The sequence below is a fragment of the Lissotriton helveticus genome, chromosome 5_1 (assembly GCF_964261635.1).
Source record: "Lissotriton helveticus chromosome 5_1, aLisHel1.1, whole genome shotgun sequence".
NCBI classification, from domain to species: Eukaryota; Metazoa; Chordata; class Amphibia; order Caudata; family Salamandridae; genus Lissotriton; species Lissotriton helveticus.
In genome coordinates, this window is record NC_136065.1 from 1,986,755,810 (window position 1) to 1,986,779,022 (window position 23,213).

At 45.0% G+C, this 23,213-nt stretch overlaps 1 protein-coding gene across 3 annotated transcripts in view; it reads right to left on the reverse strand.

Moving 5' to 3' along the window:
* RNF225 (ring finger protein 225) overlaps positions 1-23,213 on the reverse strand; it is a 147,219-nt gene that overhangs the window by 68,877 nt on the left and 55,129 nt on the right. Inside the window, exon 1 of one of the 3 annotated variants that reach the window (XM_078645695.1) lies at positions 17,249-17,614. The exons of the other annotated variants lie outside the window; for them this stretch is intronic. The gene's annotated coding sequence lies outside the window, so the exon portion shown is untranslated. Of the gene's footprint in view, positions 1-17,248; positions 17,615-23,213 lie in introns of those variants that run through there. 3 annotated transcript variants of the gene reach the window in all.

Sequence of the window (23,213 nt, forward strand, 5' to 3'; positions counted from 1 at the left end):
AAAGAAATGCAAATGTGTGCAATTGGTTAATTGGCAAATGTAAAGGCTGCCTGGGAGGCATTAATTGATGGAATCAATTGAAGCTGCCTGATGACAATATATTTTCTTTTTGAGAGGTACTTTGAGGGTGGACCAGGCTGAGCTATTGAGTGCATGCTTTTAATGAACCGTTATTAAAAATATGTGTACTGGGTATAATCTGCATATTACTAAAATCTGTGCTTTGGAAACACTTTTTCCTTTAACCTAAATGTATATGTGCATTTAGTGGCAGCCTATATTATACTGCGTATAATGCACAATTGAAATAATGACTTAAAAATTCATAGTGCTTTCAGGGACCTCCTAGCACTAAAAATATAAATGTAGCTTTTCCCTGCTGCACCAAACAAGATTCAATTCTGTGGGCCTCTGGTTGCATACATATACATCTGTGGCAACCACATTAACCAATAGAACCTTCATAACATAAAATAGTTCATTTCCCACTGATTAGATTAATGTTGTATGTGTAAATTATTCAACAAACTGCATGTAAAATATGATATAATTCAAGACAAGTGAAGCATTGAAGTTAATACATCACATTAAAGTCTATTAAATCAAATACAATAGGTTTTTATACAACTGGTATTTGGAACTCAAATATTTGAAAGTGTTTTCATATGCATTAATGAAAAAAAAAGAGTTTTGGTGAAGTCAAACATTTCCCTAAGATCACACAATTTAAGCAGGGAATTTGTCCCGGTTTTCTAGTTTAACTCTGTACAAATCAGCCAGGAAATGCGTATATGTCTTTCTCTATGTTAAGGACTTTGTTTTTACTTCTCTATGCATTTTCTGAAGTTTGTATATAGCGTAAACTCTGCTGAAAGGTATTGGAGCACTTTTCAAGAGCACCAGTTATATTGCTCAATGTCACATTCATTGTTTGTAGGCATGGTGAGATGAAATGGTTTACCCAGAATCACAGGATGTTGAGCCGTTGCAGAAACTCAAACCTGGTTCCCTAGTTCCAAGGTCAGCAGCCCTGTCCCTAATGCTGCATCCTGGGTAGAGGAAAAGAGGCAGGCAGAAGCTGTTTGAAAGCTTGGCTCGTTATGGGATCGAGGTGGTTCCAACAGAACCTCGAGCTGAGCCAGAGCCAATCTTCAGGCTCAAGCCTGGCTCAAGCTTTCAGTGGCTAGCTCACCTTGACTATAGCTATATAATGTCTAAAAAGCCAGTGATATTAGCATATGGTGTCTTGCATTCTCATACCTTCATAAGGGACCCTTTTTTAAGATATTGTGTCAGATCTGCCTGTGATCTTTATTGATTTAACGCAATATACTATTTGTCTTACAGAGTTGTACAAAAACATTGTCTTCTGGTCCTAAAGCAGAATAAGAAAACTAAATGAATGTAATCAGTGGCTTAAGTGCACTATGTGTGACCGGGAACCCTGGGTTCAAATCCCAGATTTCCTGTGTGGCTAAATTGTGTGATTTAGTCAAATCATTTTACTTCATGTGACTAGTTTACTTGATAGAGACGTTTGAGAGCACTTTCAAGTAATTCAATTTAAGATAACTGTGTACAAAAAACTAAATTATCCATAACAATAATATTGAACATGATGTAAGGGACACCAGACAATTGGCTCACTTTGTTAATTTCTGGTGTTGTTAAGAGCAGGGTTAATGAATGTTTTAAAGTTCATTTTTAGGAACTTTCACTATAAATAAATGTTAATGGAATGTTGTGATCTAATGCACTACACTAAAACACTACCATATGTTTTTTAAAAAAAGATTGTATTGTTGTATGCCAAAAGAGGGTACATAGCATGATAATAGCCAGGTATGCAGCAATAGATTCCATTGTACAAGTACAGAGGAACAGCGCTGGGCTAGTTATGAAGAGTTAGCATGCATTTGTTAGATTTTTCTGTGTAACAAACTGACCCATAATAACTAACCCTCTCTACCCCTGCCCAGTTTCTGCTGCTTTACCTATCAGCGTAGGAAAGCAGAGCAATAAAGCCTGTGGTGCTTAGAAGAAAGTGTTGTAGAGGGGAAATCATGAAAGAGTGTTGAAGATAGGTGCCCTTAAACTGCTGCCTTGAGTAGTTGCATAGATGTGGCAAGAACAACTAGCATATAGAAAGCAAGAGTGCATGTGTTGGGGTGGATTATTGAGGGAGAGTATCATCCTTGGAGCAGTCTTTAAAGCCCTCCACCAAAACATCCCATGTCTGCAATAAATTATTTTATCAGACCGTCTCATTCCTCCCTGTGTGACAGGGTGCTCGCAAATCAAACCCAAGAGGGCGAAATAGTGGGTTCAACTTACAATAACCGGAGGAAGTGAATCCTTTCAGTGCAGTGTAATATTGGGTTATGCTAGAAGGGTCAGGTTACGATGGAGGAATTTCTGCATCCTCCGGGCCGGCGGAAGCCACCGCCGGCCCGGAGGATGCGGAAAATCCTCTGCGGATCCACCAAAGACCCACTGCCACATTAGGATGGCTGGTGGGTCCTGGTTTCAGTCCGCCGCGGTTGGTTTACAACCGCGGCGGAAAAGGCCTAATATGGTGGCGGTGTCTCTCAGACACCGCCAGACATGTTAGGATGGCTGAGTAAACATGCTTTTCCGCGACGGCTTCCCCGCCGAGGAAAAGCTTGCGGATCTTCACCTCGGGGGCCCGTAGCGGGCCCCTGGGGTGAAGGGGGGGTGGGGTATGCACATGGGGGGTACCTATGGTACCCCCCTGCATTTGTATGCAGAAATCGGCAGGCACCGCGCGGTGCCTGGCGCTTTCTGCATACAAATGCAATGTATGCATTTGTAACATTGCGGCGGGTGCAGCTTGAAGCCGCACCCGCCGCAAAGTTACAAATAGAGTATGTGACCGCCAGGGTGGCAGTCAGATCCTAATTGGACAGGAGGGAACTCCGCATGCCCATGCGGAGGTTCCCTCCTCCTCGGTGATCGCGGACGGACTCAAGTCCGTCCGCGATCATAATGGGCCCCTTAGGGCGAGGAAATACGCCCATCAGGACTACTTCTGGGGAATTTGTTAGTACACATCCCATCGTGGTTGACAACACCTCGAGAACTTTGTGCCAGTATGAAAGGAGCGTTGGGCGAGACAAAGCATATGAAACAGATTGGCATCTAATTTCATACAGCGAGGACATGCAGCTACAACTCCCGGGTATATTTTGTTAATTTGGGCCAGTGTACGAAGGCTCAGTTCAGAATATTAAATTGAATATAAATTGAATATTAAATTGAATATACTTGAAACAGCAGTCGTGAGATACTTTGTGGGAATATTTCAATATCTAAGCCCAGTCCACATCATGCAGAGTGTTGGCCATGTCACTCTCCCAGTTAGCACCGAGAGAAACGCTATAGTGGTCCCCTTGTTACAGGAAAGCTCTGTACACTCATCTTATCAGTTTGTCGCCAGTCCTATGGTGTAGAGCATCTGGTACACGTCATGTGGGGTTGGTGCCAGCTGGTGGACATGAAATAGGGCATTAAATGATTGTTTACGGTTTTCATATAAAAGGAATTGTATAAGGTGAAGACACTAGTCTGCCATAAGGGTTTGGAAATCGAGTAGCTCGCCGCCAACAAACAAATACCCCAAGAGAGCGCTTTAACATGCCCCTGATGGACTTGCTCTAAGCAAAACCATCCTGTGTCAGTGGGGAGGCCTATCAATAGTATTTCTGGAGCATAGAGTTTCTTCGTGTTAATAAGTTAGCCAGTTCTAGTAGGGTAAGAGAAAACCAGGTGGAGAAACCTTGGGTGGCTTTGAACAGAAACAAGGATTAGTAGGCCCTTCTCAAAGTCTTTATGGGTAAACCCCATCTCAAGAAGGGGGTAGCCAGAGAAACACCCATTTGAGCTGTGCAGTTAAATAATGGCATTCTAAGTCCAGACGGGCTAATCCACCCACTGTAAGAAGTGGCTTTAGAGTGAAAAGAGCTACCCAGCGGTGCCCAGCTCCCAAATCAGAGCTGGGACATGTTGAGGTGAATGAAGAAGGAACAAGGGATGAGCAGGTGAAGGTTGGCAAAATAACACAATAACTGGGGTAGCACCACTGTCTACACTAGGCTCATTACTGAAAGTGGAAGAGAAGACCAAAAATAAAACTGGGCTCAGAGGTTTTACACACGTTATAGTTAGGAAATAGCATTTACAAAACCTATGAAATTCACTGAAAAAACCATAGGTTTGACACCAGTTATAGTTAGCTGGAAATTTTACTCGCATAAAACCAATGAAATTCCCACGTTATAGTTAGTTGGACTCACTATAACTTGCGCGTGCAATGCACTGCTGATGACGTCACATATTACATCACTCATGACATGGTCAGTGACATCAGTCATGACATCACTGATGACACTATCCAGTGAATGTGTGTCTTTTTAAAAAAAAAATATGTGTTATATATGTATATGTAAAAGTTGATGGAAGAATAAATGTTTAAATAAGTGATTACTTGGATGTTTAAAAAAAAATTTGATTGGTTAACTGGTTTATTAAGTGTATCTTAGTGAATACATATATTAGAGAGTAATGTTTAAATATTTAAATATATGTATTAGTGTTTCACTTTGTGTATGAGTGGTTGCATGGGTTGGTGAGTAGCTACATGTGTATGTATATGGGTTATTAGATGTTTTTGTTAGTATCAGTATGAGTGTTTGTATGGTTTGGTGGGGGTATTACTTAACACATAGATGCATGAACGACTGACTCTCTCTTTGTATGTGTTTTGAAGACAGCATATGTGCAGGACTGTATGGGTGGAAGAGTGTGTATATGTGTGTGTTAGTGAGTGAATGACTGTCTCACTAGTGTCTTTATCAGTAATTACATATGTTTTAATCTAATATATGTGAATATTGATGTATATAAGTGAGTATATGTGAGAGAAAGAGATTGTAAGAGTTCCTGTTTAGATAAGTATGTGTTTCTATAAGTGATTGTTTAAGAGAGTAAGTATGTGTAAGTTTCCATAGAAGTAAAGTGGTTGTGTGTGTATAGCTGTATATGCAAATAAATGGATGTTCAATAGTTTATTTGCATGTGTGAATATGTGTGAGAGTATCTTTTGGATGACTGTCGGTGTGTAACAGGATGTATAGGTGTATCACTACATATCATGAGTGAGTATATGTACGAGTGACTATATAGAACTGTTGATCAATGAATGGATGTGTATATAGATGGTGGAATTATTGAATTGGTTGTTGTAACTGGTATGGGTATCTCCATTTTTTTGACAATTTTAGTTTCTATTTTTGAATATGTGTTTCAAGGGTTACATTACAGTGAAAAGAGGTATGTCACTCTGTCACAAGGATGGTGTCGTCAGTGATGTCATGACTGATGTCACTGACCATGTCATGAGTGATCTAATATGTGATGTCATCAGCAGTGCATTGCACGCGCAAGTTATAGTGAGTCCAACTAACTATAACGTGGGAATTTCATTGGTTTTATGCGAGTAAAATTTCCAGCTAACTATAACTGGTGTCAAACCTATGGTTTTTTCAGTGAATTTCATAGGTTTTGTAAATGCTATTTCCTAACTATAACGTGTGTAAAACCTATGGTTGTTTCAGTGAATTTCATAGGTTTTTTAAATGCTACTTACTAACTATAACGTGTTTAAAACCTATGGTTTTTTCAGTGAATATATATATATATATATATAAAATTTCTATGGCAAAATGAAACCCCTTATTTTGTTCCTTTTCAAATTAAATGTATTAAGTGTTACCACTTTATTCCAATCAAGATGACTTCAGGTGTGCCATACTTTTGTCATAAGTAAGACTGTTAGCGTTCTAGTTGTTCTTTAGAACACTCTGGGACATTCTGTCATTGGGCTATAGTTGGGCTACATCTGGCTGATATTTGTGCTACATTTGGGCTCTTTTGTCTCTGGTGGCCATCTTGGGAGACTGCATATCAGAATTTTTTAATAAAATATAAGAGGATTTGAGAAGTCACTCAAAATGTGCCCTAATTTTTCTTTCTTCAGCACTAATCATAATTTCTATGGCAAAATGAACCCCCTTATTTTGTTCCTTTGCAAATTAAATGTTTTAAGTGTTAACACTTTATTCCAATCAAGATGACTTCAGGTGTGCCATACTTTTGTCATAAGTAAAACTGTTAGCGCTCTAGTTGTTCTTTAGAACACTCTGGGACATTCTGTTATTGGGCTATAGTTGGGCTACATCTGGCTGATATTTGGGCTACATTTGGTTTTTTTTGTCTCTGGTGGCCATCTTTGGGCCACATTGGGCTACATTTGGGCTCTAACATATATATATAGCCCAATGTAGCCCAATATATATTTTTCAAAGTTAATTTTCTCAGCAACTACTGAACAGATTTACACCATTCAAAGAAAAGCGTAATCTGCGAGCCGGACTCTACCTTTCTACCAAATTTCTTATAAATCCATTCAGCCGTTCGAGCTGTAGCCATGTCTAAACGTCCTATGGAAAATAACATGGGGAAAACACGTTTTGGGACCCCCTTTTATCTCAGCCCCCACTTGACAAATCCCCCCCAAACTTTCAGGGAAGGAGCGGAGCGGAGCAGGCCATCTTCTTTGAGAAATTCGCAAAGATTCGTCCACCGGCGCCAAAGTTATTCTCAATAGAATGTTGCGGATTTCCTATGGAAACTAGGTCCTAACTATAACTACCTACTGGCGACCGCCAGTAGGTAATATATAGATATATATATATATATGAGTGGCATTTTTGCCTAAATCTGACTTCCATGTCTATCTTGCACATAGCTAATTTGCACATTGCTTATTGACTTTCAAGGGATTATCCCGGAATGAGTGGCATTTATGCCTAAATCTGTCTTCCATGTCTATTATTTGTTGATTATATCATGTGGCGAGGTCTAACCAATGAAACAACAAAGATGACTTGCACTAGCACTTTAAATACTTCTTCCCCTTTTGCATGCGTCATGTGACCAAGGCCTCTGTGAAGGCCGAAACGTTATGCTGAGGTGCGCCTTCCCCACGATTTAATAAAACTGCTCACCTGCACTTGGGTCTCCTCTTCATTTCTGCGCCAAAGGTATCCGTGACTGGGCTGCAGGCGAGAGAAAATTGGGATTGTTTCATCTCTATTGACTGGCAGTGCGCTTCGCTGGTTATTGTGGATGACCCCTCTTCTTGCAAGTGGCGGAGCAACAGGAAGCCGAGACCTCTGGTAACCCGGAAGTCGTTTGTTATCTCCGGTGGAGGAGAAGCTGCTCCAGCCCCGGGACACTGAAGACGCCGACAGCAACACGGACCTGACGAGGGTTACGGAGGTGATCTTTTCTCTCCGGGATTACCCTGAGTCGGGCCACGGTTCTGAAGTCGGATTTCCAGACAGCGCCGGTAAGGAGAGTTTGTGCCTAGTCATTTTACGGCGTGCATTTGTTAGGACCGTTCTTTGACTGTGGGCGCGCATTTAGCGTGAGGCAACCAAAAGGAAGGCAGCATGTCGGCAGACGCAATAAAAGCAAGGGAACTAATAGCCCTGAATGCATTTGATGACTCCCCGGCCGGGGGACATCTGGTTTGGCAGCAGTACCGGAAGCGCCTGTAAGTGAAATGGTCAGCGCCCGAGAAAAGTTTAAAAAACTGGAAAAGTTGATGCGGCGCGAACTTTCAAAATGGTGGGAACACCGCTCCCTAAGCCGATATTTGGAGGTTACCAGGATTCCGAGGGGGTTACGAGTGATGCTGGCCCCCAGCTATGAGGATCCTGACCCAGAAATGCTCAGGGAGTTGGCGGAGTGGAATCTCGAGCACGCTCGTGGTCTGGTACAATTATTGGTGCGCTATGCTGAGAGTGATCGTCGGAAAGCACAGGCGCAAATAGAGCAACTCAACATGGAGATTGAAGCAACATGCGGTGAGCTAAGTACTGAATGCACCAAATTGCGAGGTGATATGATGGCAAGAATTCAGAAGGAAGAGGATACAATTGGGAAGAGAAAAGCCTATAAGTTTCAAAGAGACAAAGCGGATTATGCTGAGGGGCGAATTTTTACATTTGCTAAAAAATACGAAGCTATTAAAGCTAATAGAAGACCTAAACCAGCATCCGGTGTTGGCCACTCTACCGTTGGATCAGGAGCAAAGGCAATTGTGCAAGATGACACTTCGGAATCTAACCTCAGCTCCAGTGTTAATAGTGACTCTGATTCTAACACCTCTCAGACCACTTCTCAATTGGGGTTTACCAGGCTCACACTGGCGGAGGAGCTCGAGTGTCTACGGAAAGACAGACGCGAAACTCTGCGTCCGAGAAATCAAACATCAGTAGGAACAAAATCCGCAACGCAAATCGCTACCAACGTCGCAAATCAAACGCAAGACACAAATCAGCAAAAAAAGAAGAGAAATGTCAGGAAATGGAACAGGAAGTGAGCGAGTCATTGGTGACTGCAGGTACTGCCCTTTCCGTGATCAATCTTACGGACACTGTGTTCACTCAGTCTGAATTACGTATCCTATCCATGGGTCTCACGTTTTGCCCTCCCAGTGACTTTAATTATGCAGACATTAGGATAGATTTATATAAATTCATCCGGAAATTAAAGTTGCAGAAACATTTTGCAGGGAGCAAAACACGCAGAATACCGGCACAGACAGATGCGGGCAATCAGGGGCTCCAGGCATGTGATGCCCCATGTCTGCAGGACATGGAAACTCTCAGAGAGGAACAATCAATGTCCCAAGTCGTATTGGAACAGACTGCTGGCAATATAGGGGGCCTTTCATCTTTCAAACCGCGCTCAACATATACTCCTGTCATGTTATATGACAACATTGACATTTTCATGATACAACTTCTAAGGAAATCAAGGTGCTGTACTCTAAAATGCTTGGCAATAAAAAGAGAAAATATGTACAGAATGATCAATATTCAAAACTTATCAAGAAAATCCAGGAAAATCTAAATATTATTGTGAGACAGTCCGATAAGGGGGGCAATATAGTATTGTGGCCACGACAACTATATTTGAAGGAAGCCCTCTCACAACTTAACAATTCAGACTGTTATAGACATAGTGACATCAGCCTGGTCAGGAAAGCCCAGGGGGACTTCTACACGTTATTAATGGGATGGAGGTCCTATGGCCTTATTAGTCTTGATGAGCTAAAATATTTGAAAAATGACAATCCGATTATGCCAGTAATGTATCTGATCCCGAAGGTACACAAGAATCCAGACAATCCCCCGGGGAGACCGATCATTGCAGCATGCGGGGGTTTGTTGGAAAAGACAACCATTTACGTGGATTCATTCCTCCAAGAACATGTACAACGGTTTCCTTCATTTGTTCAGGATTCCACAGATTTTTTGCGTAAAATTGAGGATGTAGAATGGGATCCTGAATGGTTTTTGATCACGTTAGATGTAACATCTTTATATACGAGCATAAACCACAAAGATGGTCTACGGGCCATCGAATTTTATCTGGGTCAGAGACAGATCATGATGGTTGAGCATAATCGCATGTTATTATCTATGATTTCATTCTGTTTACATCACAATTTTTTCATGTTTAACAACAGATACTATCAGCAGGTTAGAGGTGTTGCCATGGGGGCCTGTTTCTCTCCCAGCTATGCCTGTTTGCATATGGGCTACTGGGAGAGACAGGTCCTCTTTGGCGAACATGCTGCCATAACAATGAGTTCTGTTGTGCGCTGGTATCGTTATATAGACGATGTGTTTCTCATTTGGAGGGGCACACGTCTGGAAGCCGAGCATTTTATTGAGACTTTGAACTGCAATGACTATAATCTTTCCTTTACCTCAGAGATTAGTCAAGTACAGGTGCATTTTTTGGATATGACAATCTTAAATGACCAGGACAAACTGGAAACTAGGCTATACAGGAAGCCCACATCAGGCAACACAGTACTCCATGCCAGTAGCCACCATCCTTCCCATCTCATACGCAGCATCCCCTATGGGGAGATGTTGCGTATTAGACGATTGAGTAGCACGAATGCCCAATGCCTCCAGGCACAGGAGGCCAGTAAAATTAGATTTCTGGCTAGGGGGTATCAAGCTATTCAAATTGATAAGGCAATTGATAAAGCGAATGCCTTATCACGCAGTGAGTCCCTCCAACGCAAAAATACTTCTGGACCAGACACCTCCCAAGATCAATCGGCCAGGCTGATCTGGCCTTATAACAGGCAACATGGAGCCCTTAGGAAAATCATCACAAAGCATTGGGATCTTATTAAATGCGACCCAATTATAGGTGAGAAACTCCCAGCTAAACCAAATATCACCTATAGAAAGGCATATTCAATGCAGGATGCCCTCGTTAAATCTAGTCCAGAAATTGTGTCACGTAGTAATTGGCTGGACAAAAGTAAGGGTTTTAGGAAGTGCTCTACCTGTAAAGCCTGTCAACACGGACTGAACAAGACAGAGTTTGCGGTTGCATTTTCCACTGTTGCCCGGAAGATCAAGAAACAGTTGACCTGTAAAAGTGAATTTGTGGTATATGTGCTGGAGTGTCCGTGTGCCCTGCGTTATGTAGGTAGCACCAAGCTACAGGTGCACAAAAGGATACTCCAGCACATAAGGGCCATCAACACTAGTGACCCGGCATATCCTGTAGCGCGTCACTTCAAGGAGTGCCATAATAATGACAGCGCCCTGTTGAGATATTATGCCATTGATGATGTAGGCCCACTGAGAAGAGGAGGGAATAGAGAGGGTGCCCTAAGAAGATTGGAGACTAGGTACATACTGGAAATGGACAGCAGAACCCCGGGAGGATTAAACTCCACGGAAGATTTCTATACCTGTCTCTAAACGCTATATGATTTAGACTTAACTACTCCCTTGGGTTTGGGTATTGATCCTGGATATTGTGTGGTTTCGGTATATTTGGGAGCAAGGTAATCTGTACAAGTTAGTGTTACCAGTTAAAAACAGCGTTCTAGTTAATCCAGGTCCTGAGAATGTCCATTATGCCTATTGACCATATACTTTATCATAGCCCAGGCTTGGGCTATAAGAGTGTATAGCATTCAGGGAGAATGAATTTAATCTCTAAGAATCATACAACTGATAAGAGGAAAACAAAGTTTCATTGAAAATGGTTTCCATATGGGAAAACAAAAGAAAAAAAGAGAGAACAAAATATATTTGTGCACATATCACGGTTTTTAATCACTGTTAGCTAGTGTTTGATGTAATGTTCTGTAGATCTTGGTTATAACGTAGGGGAGGCTGCGATAATGTATTTAATTAAGCAAATTCTATCTCCTCCCCACCGGCTTCGTTGACATGGACAGATATGACTCTCTTCTTTTATATGTGCAAGCTGTATTATAGATAATTCTTTTTTAAATGACTGTTACTGTTGGGGATTTTGGAATGCATTTAAACAATCATAACCCTACGTTATTTATAACCTGTGGTTACATGGCCATCTTAGAAGAGGTGTAAATATATTAATTAGTAGTGTATATATATTTGTTGATGTACTCTGAATTGAATATTGTGTAAATATTAAGATTTGCACTAGTCCATCACTGATTGTATTTTGCACATAGCTAATTTGCACATTGCCTATTTTTATTCAAGGGATTATCCCGGAATGAGTGGCATTTTTGCCTAAATCTGACTTCCATGTCTATCTTGCACATAGCTAATTTGCACATTGCTTATTGACTTTCAAGGGATTATCCCGGAATGAGTGGCATTTATGCCTAAATCTGTCTTCCATGTCTATTATTTGTTGATTATATCATGTGGCGAGGTCTAACCAATGAAACAACAAAGATCACTTGCACTAGCACTTTAAATACTGCTTCCCCTTTTGCATGCGTCATGTGACCAAGGCCTCTGTGAAGGCCGAAACGTTATGCTGAGGTGCGCCTTCCCCACGATTTAATAAAACTGCTCACCTGCAGTTGAGTCTCCTCTTCATTTCTGCGCCAAAGGTATCCGTGACTGGGCTCCAGGCGAGAGAAAATTGGGATTGTTTCATATATATATATATATATATATATATATATATATATATATATATATATATATATATATCCTCCCTGTAGGAAACCTCTTATCTTAAAATCTCGCCAGTTTTGATGGTGTTACATTCCCAGTCCCTCTACTGGAAATTTATTTACTCCTATGCTTGGTAAGGGGAAATCAACCTTATCTATCTGAGAACGGATATATTTGAATACCCACAGATGCTTGGATAACTAGGCATTGTCAAACTCAATTACTATTCTGGGAATGTATTTCAAAGTTTGGAATGCCACCCGCGCCCTCCTGGTGACCCGTTTGAGCTGCAGGGTGTGCCCGGCAGAGGCTTCTAATAGATTCTTCTGAAAGCTGCACTCAGTTATTAAAGCTGTTTCATAACTCCCTGTAAATATGTGGCCATTCATTACTACACAGGCTTCCTCACCTATCGATAGTAATAACAAGTTTCATTTGGCGCTTGGCCCTGCTGTGTCAGAGTGCTTTAAATAACAATTCATTGTGTTAACCCTTTAAAAGAGAGGGACATAGAAAGTGAAAAGTGTGCATTGAAGTTAGGGGTCGAGGGTGCCGGGTCCAGCCGACACTAGGCCACGAACCCGCATGTTACATTCCCTGATGTTTACTTAATGAACAATTTTTTTCTCACCTTTTTCATTTTCACCGCCGCCACCCACCCCTCCTTCCTTAATATGTCCCTTTATCGATCTTGGTTTGTCCATCCATCCATGGTTCCCCCTTTGCTTTTTTTCAGAATGGAGTCTTCTGTTGGAGTGAACCGTGTACCGAAAGAGTAATAGAGGCTATGGGAGTGGTTTGTTTTAAGGACACTGAACGTTGACATGCCAAGGTGGCCTGCTTCATCATAGGGCGGCTTATTCTTGGAATGAGACGTGGTTTGTCTGGCCGGCTCGCCATTTAGGCAATCGGAACTGATATCTCCACAGATGAACTCTGGTATTTTGTCAAAATTGTTGTATGTAAATGTAAATGTATGTATACTTGTAAAGTGCACTAACACCTTTTAGGCATCCTGGCGCTGTATACCGCTGTGGAACCCGTCCTGGCTTTCCCTGTGAGATGCCCCCTCCAGGGCACCCCCAAGGTGAGGCCAGGCATCCTGGCGCTTTCGGGGCCGTTGTGGAGATTAAGCAAGCTATTGCCCAGAGTTGCAGAGTGGGACCCATGATTAGAGTAGGCACCTAGGCAAGAATTATCGAGTCTGTGGACATTGAGCCCAAGACCCTGCCGCGTCGGGAATTGAACCCTGGTCCCGGGCCAGACCTCTGCCTCAGGGTCTGCCGCTCTAATCGGTGAGCCACACTTCTCCACGTATAGAGTCCTATTGCGTCACCAGGGTTGGGGGAGTGTAGGGATGGTGGTTATTGTTAAGATTACTCATGGAGAGGTGAAGAGCTTCGGTTGGAGATCTCCGAGTGGTAAGGTTACAGATAGACCTATAGGTGAGGAACTGTCCTAGAGTGGTTAGGTTAAACAAGTTCAGCCACAAAAAAGGGGTCTGTAGCTTTCAGGAGGACAAAGAGTCCCGTTAATGCACTAACCAGTGGCTCCCAAAAGTTAGAGGTGTCCATACGTGGTGTAGTGAGAATGAGTGTTTGAGAAATGTTTAAATATTCTTATCCTGTGAGTGATCAGATGTCCAGTTAAGGATATTCCATGGTCGTTGGTTAGTACCCAACAGGAGACACTAAATGCCCTCACGGAGGATTGAGCAAGCTGCAATACAGTTCAGTCACACAGCTGTTGGTTTAGTTAAGTTACATCTGGTCTATTGACCAAATATGGCCTGTCTTGTCTCCTTGAAATGTCTTTCACTAGATGGTTCTATGACAACTTGTCAGAAGGGGCACACTCAAAAATTGTCCTGCCAAGACACTAGGCCTCACTCACCCACAAGGCACTTTCATGGCCACGCAACATATGAGCTTTTTAAGTTCAACCAGAGTTTTTAACCATCCTGATATCTGTGGTCAGCCAATCACTGCAGGCTCACCATCGAGCCAACCAGATCCAAATAGCGTGGAGCAGCTGCGGTTTCTTCAGGAGGGCGGGAGAGCGTCACCCCACCCCCCACCCCCACCCACTGGTGACGTACTGGCCTGACACTGCAAAGTGCACAAGTCAGTTTGGCCAGCAGTCTTGAGCTGGCCAAAGTGACATGCGCACGTTGCAGGTCTCCACTAAGCTGCCTTAGACAGCTTGGTGGAGACCAAGCACAGGCAATACAGGGCCTAAAGGAGCGTCCAGCCAGGATGCACCATCCAATCCAGGTGCTGCTCTCATCCAGCTTGAGAGCAGCGTCTGCATTGGTTAGGGAAGTTTACACTTCTACTGGAGCGAGTCATAACCATGGACTGTGAGAACACGGAGGACGCAGCACAGGTAAGTGGATTTATAATACTTTTAATTTAATTTTAGTGCACGCGAGTGTTTTTAAATGTATTCCTTTTTAATGTATTTGTGTTGTGGGATGCGGTTACCGCTTTTGTATGTTACCAGCCGCTCCTGGCGTGGAGGCAGATTGCTTTATGCCCAGGCCTCCCAGTCCCTGCTCATGTGAAACAGACTTTGTCAAGTTCCTCCAGTGGCTCAAAAATTCCCGCCTCTTCAGGAATGCCTATGGCTGGGTGACGCCCCAGCATTCCAAGGCTGTCATTTTCCTGACACAGCCGTGCGTCAGTAACCTTCCACGGTGACATGCGCACTGCTGTCCTGTTTAATGTCTAACGCTAGCCAGCGCCTTAAGCCAAACTATGACCTCTTCACTGAAATGCATGGCTCTGTGCGCCAAGGTTTTACCATTTTGATGCCCCAGAGGGGGGTTTATGGAAGCCTCGGTCCGGTTCCTGCCTGCTCCACCTTGGTGTATCTCGCCATCGGTTTCACCCTCACAGCCTGTTCTAGTTCTGCAACACTTGCTTCACCTGTTTGATCTGAAGTCAAGACACCTACGGCAAAACAGCGTGGGATTGGGGTCAAAAATAGGCCCGGGCTCTCTATGAAAAAGTGGCCCACATTTGCGTGTTGCACTTTTTCGCAAAACACTGCTTTCGTGTTTTAAGTATTATGAATGGGGGAAGAGTTCTCTCAAGAGGCATGTTTTCTTAAATTCATTGAAATGTAAAAAAAAATGCAAATGCTACCAGATGTCCTTGTGCACTGATTAGCTCACAGTTGTAAGCCACACCTTAATATAAGTGAGGCCACTTCGCTCAGACCCCGCTCAATCTGCACCCATTACATACAGGGTGAGGCTGAATGACCCCCGCCCCGTTGGTAAAAGGGAGGTAATAGAGGCCCATCAGCCTCGGAGAGGCCGCTCAGGCCCCCACTGGGCCGCGGGCAACTTCTGAACTGCACAATGAAGCGCAAATCGTCCAAAACGCGGGCCAAAATGCGGCCCACCGCTGCAGCTCCGGTACCGGCCCCTCCCCATTGCCCAGGTGCCCGCTTTACCAATTCGACCCTGGGCTTGGGCATCGCGACTACACCAGAAGGACCCCGTATCACTCCCTTCCTCTCCACCCCCGCAAAGCGCTCTTTGGCGACGATCAGGGCTGTGAAGCGCTCTAGCAAAAAACCTCTATAGCAAGAAATACTGAAAACAATAAATTACATTGTTGAATTATATTGGTCCTTGGCGCGCGGCTCGGTTGCGCACCAGTGATATAGCGCTTATCACTGATAATCCCCTATCAGGGCACACCGAGGCTGAACACAAAGGACGCACAGACCACACCTGTCACGGTCCCAGGACTGGACAGGAGCCGAGCCCAGATTGGCATTACACAACCGCGTCCGGTATCACCAGGTCTGCCAATTAACCCCAACTAAATACTGAAGCACGCACAGCTCTGCCCCACAGCTATCATAGCGCTTTGACACGCATACAGCTTACTGATGGACCCAGGTCCTGCCCTGCAGCTACCCTTCTATCCAGTACCGCAGCACACAGCCCTGCCAGTTCGCATCGGTCCTTTCCCACAGCTCCCCCCTCCCGTGCCATCACTAAAGCCGACTAGGAACTCAGTCTAGGCGCCTCAGTCCTGACCGCAGCTCCCTTGCTGTCAATCACTAGGCCTACACACACCCAGCTAATCAAGTAACGTGACTGACCCGCCAAGGCACCTCACTAGTGACCGGCACGCTCTGCTATCTAGTGCCAAGACCACCCAAAGCTCTGTCGAGGCACCTTACTCCTGCCGGCCAGCAGCTCCTGGTCTGAGATCCATACATGCACTGAGAATGAACTACTGTCCCGATCTAGAGAAACCCGTCTATAACAGTGCTGGGGGTCATCACCGCTCAGCCAGTGCGCCTCATCCAACCTGGACTGTGACCCGAGCAGTACTGAAACCCACACATGGCTCTGTTGTTGCACCTCAGCCCAGGACTGAAACCCACACACGGCTCTGTTGATGCACCTCAGCCCAGGACTGAGCACATACACGGCTCTGTTGATGCACCTCAGCCCAGGACTGAGCACACACACGGCTCTGTTGATGCACCTCAGCCCAGGACTGAAACCCACACACGGCTCTGTTGATGCACCTCAGCCCAGGACTGAGCACACACACGACTCTGTTGATGCATCTCAGCCCAGGACTGAACACATACACGGCTCTGTTGATGCACCTCAGCCCAGGACTGAAACCCACATACGGCTCTGTTGATGCATCTCAGCCCAGGACTGAGCACACACACGGCTCTGTTGATGCACCTCAGCCCAGGAATAAGACACACACAGGGTTTCCAGAAGCCACGAACCTGATCTACAGATACCCGGCTATTCCCAGGGCCGGACAGGCCTTTTATCCCGCTGGGCCTTTCCCCCACGGGGTTGGAGCCGGAGTAGGCCGGTTTTCAGAGCCTAGGGTCGCCTCTCTCAGCCCCCCAGCACCTTGAGGTTATCTGCAGCAGGAATGGGGGCTTCAAGAGAGAGGGGGGGGGGGGAGAAAAGTGATCAGAGAAGGAGAAGAGAGAGATGAGAATGGATGGAATAGAGAGCGATGCCGCGAGGCGATTACGGGAGCAGGGCTGGTTTGAGGGTTTTTTACAGGACTGCTTTCGGTGCACCTGCCGGGCCCTTCCAGTACCGAACCTCGTACGCAGCTACACAGCTCAGTCAATTCACCTCAGTCCAATACTGAGACACGCACCTGTTCTCCTGGGGCACAGCGACTCTCACCCGCAGCACCTCTGGGTATTCCAGCACTGAACCCGTACACAGCTCTGCCAGTACACGTCAGTCCATCCCCGCGGCTCTCCGTAGGCACCTGTACCGGACCGTCCGGCCGTCCTCAGCTCTGCCAGTACACGTCAGTCCATCCCCGCGGCTCTCCGTAGGCACCTGTACCGGACCGTCCTCAGCTCTGCCAGTACACGTCAGTCCATCCCCGCGGCTCTCCGTAGGCACCTGTACCGGACCGTCCGGTCGTCCTCTCCCAGGCAGGCCCAGGTGCATCTGAGGCAGTGACACCCACCGAGCCTGGTTCTGCTCTCTCTGGCACTTGCCCTAGTCCGGGAGTGCGCACTGGTGACGCCGCCTCGAGGTACCTCTGCCATTTACTTAACCCATTTCACCTCCCGGGGAAGGAGGGGGCGGGGCCACCAGAGGCGAGGTAAGGCAAACAGGTGAGCAGAGAGAGTGAGAGAGAGCAGCCGGCGTACAACACCCACGGAAAGACACCGCCAGGCAGCCACCGTCACACCGGCCACAAAAAAACGAAAGAACAACAACCATTGGCAGAGCTACAGCATAGTGATGCTGGGACCATGTTCAGCGTGGTGGTGCAGCCATCAACGTGACGCGACTCAAGTCCGAGGGACTGTGAAAAATCCAAGCATCGCAGGAAGCCCACAGGTAGGAAATGAGCCGCCCCGTTCAGCATGAAAGTGATCTGTGAAATTTCATTTGCACATCACCAAGTAGTGTCTTGGTTTGTTTTAATGCTATTAAAATCGTTTTTGCCAGTACACCTCAGCATTACAAAATAATGTGTCTTATTTCTGCTGTCCTGCACCCCGATATATTTTGAAAAATTGTTCAGTTCATGTACAGGAATTACTGTTTCTTGTGTGTTAGAAAAGAATTGACATCTATCTGCCTTTCCTTTCACAGCCCCTGCACCTCAGCAAGACTGGCACCTGGTTCACGTTACTAACCCCTTTGGCTTTACAGTCTGGGAAAGAAAAGGAAACTCCAAGCTCCATGTTAAAGGAATGCGCAGCAGTTTGTCAGAAAGCAGCCATTTGACCTCTGTGACAAGATTAACCCCTTCACTGCGGCGGCTATTCCGCCGCAGTGCTAAGGGGCGGCGGGCGCATGCTGGTGACGGAACCGCTCTGTCACCAGCGTCGGTTGCGCTGTGCTTATGACGGAGCGGTTCCGTCATGGCCCGCCCCGCTCAATAGAACGCTCAGCGCAGGCGCGGAATCAGCGCAGGCGCGGGTTCCGCGCAGGCGTGCCGGGCGGGCCATGACGGAACCGCTCCGTCATCAGCGCGACCGCGGCTGATGACGGAGCGGTTCCGTCATCAGCAGGGGAGGGGTTAAATACAATTGTAAAGGAATTTGTATTGCTCGTTCCACATTCTGACTTCAGCTCGGTTATTTGGGGGGTGCTGCAGCACCCCCACCCAAAAATAAATATGGGCTGGCTGAGGGTGCAAAAGTCACACAGGAAGAGCAAAGCAGAAAGCAAAAGAGAACCACACTGTATTAGCATAATACTAAGACAAAATATGGGCAAAGAAACAGTGAAATGTCGACAGACCCACGCTGAAACATAAAGCAAATGACTTCAAGGCACGTTGGACAAAGTTGTGTCAAAACATCTACAGAATGACAAAACAAAGCAGACATGCCAAACAGTAACAGAAGAAAAATCAAATATTGAGGTCCGCATCGAAAAGTCGACAAGAGCACGAACTATGGAGAGAGACACCAAGGGCCTCATTTATGAAAAGTGACGCATCGCTGCGCGAAAACAGTGATGCGTCACTTTCTTTTGCGCCCACCTTGCGACACCAATGATGTGTCATATTTACAGTATGACGCATCATTTCGCAAGGAGTTACAGATACGTCAGTATTTCTGACGTATCTGTATGGCGCAAAAGTGACGCATTGCTGGAGTGTGTCACAAAAGTGACGCAACTCCAGCAATGCGTCCTTTCACATGGGGCAAGCCCCTTGCCCCTTGTGAAAGGGCCTGCGTCAGTCTTACGCCTGGTGTGAGACACGTGTAAGATATTGATGCATTTGCATCCTAGAAGTGGCGCAGTGAAATCTTATAGATTTCACTGCGTCACTTCTACGACCCTTTCTTGCGTCAATACGCCCCCCTTGCATACATTATCCCTGGCGCAGGTATAATGTGGCGCAGGGGTTTACAAAGTGACGCAACTACCTTGATGGGTCACTTTGTAAATATGGCGCAACAAGGTGCATTTTTTACGCCACTGGTACGTCACAAAAAGTGACGCACCGGCGGCGTAAAAGTGACGCACAGCCTCATAAATGAGGCCCCAAGACTTCAATAGTACAACACGGAAAGATGGAGCGCGGCATCCTAACGTCAACCCCTTCGTATTGCTAATCCAGGACAGGTGGTCGTTCCTGTGCCCACCTGACAGCTAGACTGTGGAATGCCCTTACCCCTGGCCTCGAGAAGTTGTCCATCTGAAACGGTTTTCAGGAAAAAGCTTTAAAAAAGCGTCTTTTTGACTCTGAAATAACTTCTCCTAAGCCGGTTTCTGCCTTTGAACTAAGTGGATAATCTTTTCAATAGTGTTGTGACACCTTTTTAGGCAGCTGTGTGATTTACAAATGTAAAGTATTATATCAAAGAAACAATGAGAATGATATTGAAACAGTGAGACAGCTATGTATCCTTTGAGAGCGACATCAAAGCATGGGTGGAACACTAAGGAAACAAGAAGAGCAACATAGGAACAGAGACAGAACAACAATGAAACATTGGGAGTGGCGTCGAACCATCAACAGAACAGTGAAACAGTAAGAAACATCAAAATACCGACCAAACAACACTGAAACAACGACAAAAGAAGAATGAACAATATAAAGCAACATCCAGACTCCAAAAGTACAACACCAATACAAGAGTAGCATTGAAACATCATCGATGCACAAGGAACCACTGAGAGTTGCATCACTACGGAGAAAGAACAACAATGAAATACCGATAGCCATATCGAAATATCCACAGAATAATGAAGTATTGTGCGAGATATCAACACAGACAGAACAACAATGAAACATTAAGAACAACAGAAACAAACACTATCGATAACAGCATAGATAAAAACACAGAACAACAATAAAATATTGAGAGCCACATAGAAACATACATAGCACAATGAAACATTGAAAGCAACAGAGAAACAGACACAGAACAACAATGAAACGCTGGGAGCAACAGAAACATTCACCAAAAAATGACCGAGTGAAAATTACAATTTCACATGGACATCCACTGTGCCACCTTTCCATCCATGGTGTCACCTTCATGCCCACTAGTCACATTAAAATTAGTTGTGTCACAAAAACATTCTTGGTGCCAGTTTGACATATGTGGTGCCACATCAGCCTTTGACAACTATATCACTCACTTGGCCACACTGACAACTCTGATGACACAGACACATCAGTTCTGCCAACTTGACGTCCACTGTGCCACATTAATAGCCATGGTGCCACATAAGCATCCACAATGCCAGGTCGAGACATTTCGTCAACATCAGTCTCCATCAACATCCACCACGCACATTAATATCTCTGATGCCACACAGGCATGCCTTGTGGCCACATCAATGTGCTTGGTGTCACCTCAACATCATTGGTAGCAGACTAAAATCCACTGTACCACCTAAACATCCTTTGTGCCGCATCGGAACTCATGGTGCCTCGTCAACACGCATGGTGCCACCACAATACCCATGTGCTACTGGAGGCCACTGGAGGCAGACCCCTGGGATAGAGGATCTCAATATTTGTAAGGAGCCTTTGGTTATCGGTCTTACCTGGTGCACACACCAAGCTTTTAGCATCAAAAACCCAGGGGCAGAGCGCTAGCAGCGCAGGGTTCCAGATTCTGGAATGCGCTGAACCTGAGTTGGAGGGCACACATCAGCGGACTCCACTGCCGCAGTCTACACCAGAGAACTGTTTCGACCTGTCTTCGATTGAGGACCTTTGATTAAAGCCGTAGTGCAAAGAGCTTCATTTTAATGTTCCCGTAGGACCATGATGAAGCAATTGGAAGGTTCCCCCCACCCAAAGTACAGCAGTAAGCAGCCACCTGGACCATCCAGAAAAGTACATTAGTTAGAGCTAAGGTGACAATATTGAAGGTCAGAAGGTCGTCATGGCCTTGGTGATTGCAGAGTGAGTGGTGGGATTCTCCTCTCATCCTGCTCATCTCTGCTGTATGAATTTACCCTTGAGCTTTCTGAATGTATGTATGTCTGTAGAGACGTTTGTATAAGGCGAAGCTAGTTGTATACCCCAGCGCTATGAAGTTATCGAAGATGACATGACCTACGGCTTTACAAAATACCATATAAATAAATAGACTATAAGCACAATAGAGGTTCATACAGTCAGAATCATACTATTGTGGCAAACGTAGACCCCCATCTCACAGGTCTGATCACAGATGCACACAATCTTTTTCTATACTCTAGGGCAGTATGTTTCCCTTTGGTGTGTGTGCATGCAGTGTAGGTTTACTCGTTGTCATGTGTATGTTCAGCGTTCCTTTTGTATTGCTTGTTCACTGATGAAATCGACCTTCCTCAAACACATTCTGAGGAGCATCCCTCTGAAAGTAGAGAAGGACTTTCAGCATAAATGGCCTTCTGCTCACCCCTTGATCCATGATTGTTTTTTAGTCGCCTGTCTCAGCAAGTAGTACCCAAAAACTGGTCTGAGCCAGTCCCGCCAGGCCTGCTCAGGGGAGAACAATCACTTCTGTTCCCCCTGGATGTTGTTTGGAGCCAGAGGTTTGGAAGAAGCTGAGCCCTGGTTGGAGCAGGCCCTCTCGAATGGTTAGGACCAGAAACGTGCGAAATGTACATGTCCGTTATTCTTTTAATTGTTCATTTTATTTTCTTGTCAGGCTTCATTAGAGAGTTGCTCATGTTTAATAACAATGACTTGGCATTGATAGTACCTGTGTGTCTGTGTGATAGTGTGTATGTGTGTGAGATAATATGTGTGTGTGAGAGAGAGATACTGTTTGTGTGTGGGCCTGTGCACGGGTGTGATAATAATTGTGCTTTAGTGTTCTTAGATTTCAAACCACCTCCTGTGAGGTCCATTGTGATTGCTTGACCACGAAATCCAGGAGAATCAAGGAGTCTCGGACTCAGAACCAGCACCCTGCTCAGCAGGGCAGGGAAATCTGACTTTCTGCTAAATTGTATCTATAACTTCAGAATGCGGGATACATTCAGGCAGCAACTCCTCAGTGTCTCTGCTGGGGTTCAGAGAGTCCAGGAGCTTAGCCAAGCTGAATAGTGGTCAAAGTAGGACTGGGATAGAAAATGGGCCTGGGCACCAAAATAAAAGTGTCCCCATTAGAGTATCAGATAGCTAAAAAAGTGGCACACATTTGCAAATCAGGACAGTTTTGAACTTGTAAGGACACGCTGTATATGTGTTTTGCAACATATGGAAGGCTGCATGGATTTGTGCTTGCTGTCGGCAATGTTTGTGGTAATATTGGAGAAATCAGCAGTAAAAAACAAACACAGCCCACAAGTGAGCCACCTGAACTCAATCACCAATAGTGAAGTGGCTAAAAAGGGGAGTTAGTACTGGGGTGCATTCCAATGCTATTTAACAAGAGCGATGGCGAGCCAATATTACAAAAGATTTTGAGACTGGATTTAAAATAGAAATATCTACAGTCCTCGAATAATATAGGTAGTGGCATTTGCGCACAATCCTCATGTCAGCTATGTTGGAGTACAGGCTTGGGGTCAATTTCACACAATAAGCTGTATATATTGCTCAATAGGCCATGTTGGGAAATCTATACTGATATGTTTATGCCCCCTTGTTCCCACCCAAGGGTGTGCGTCCTGAATATCGAAACCAG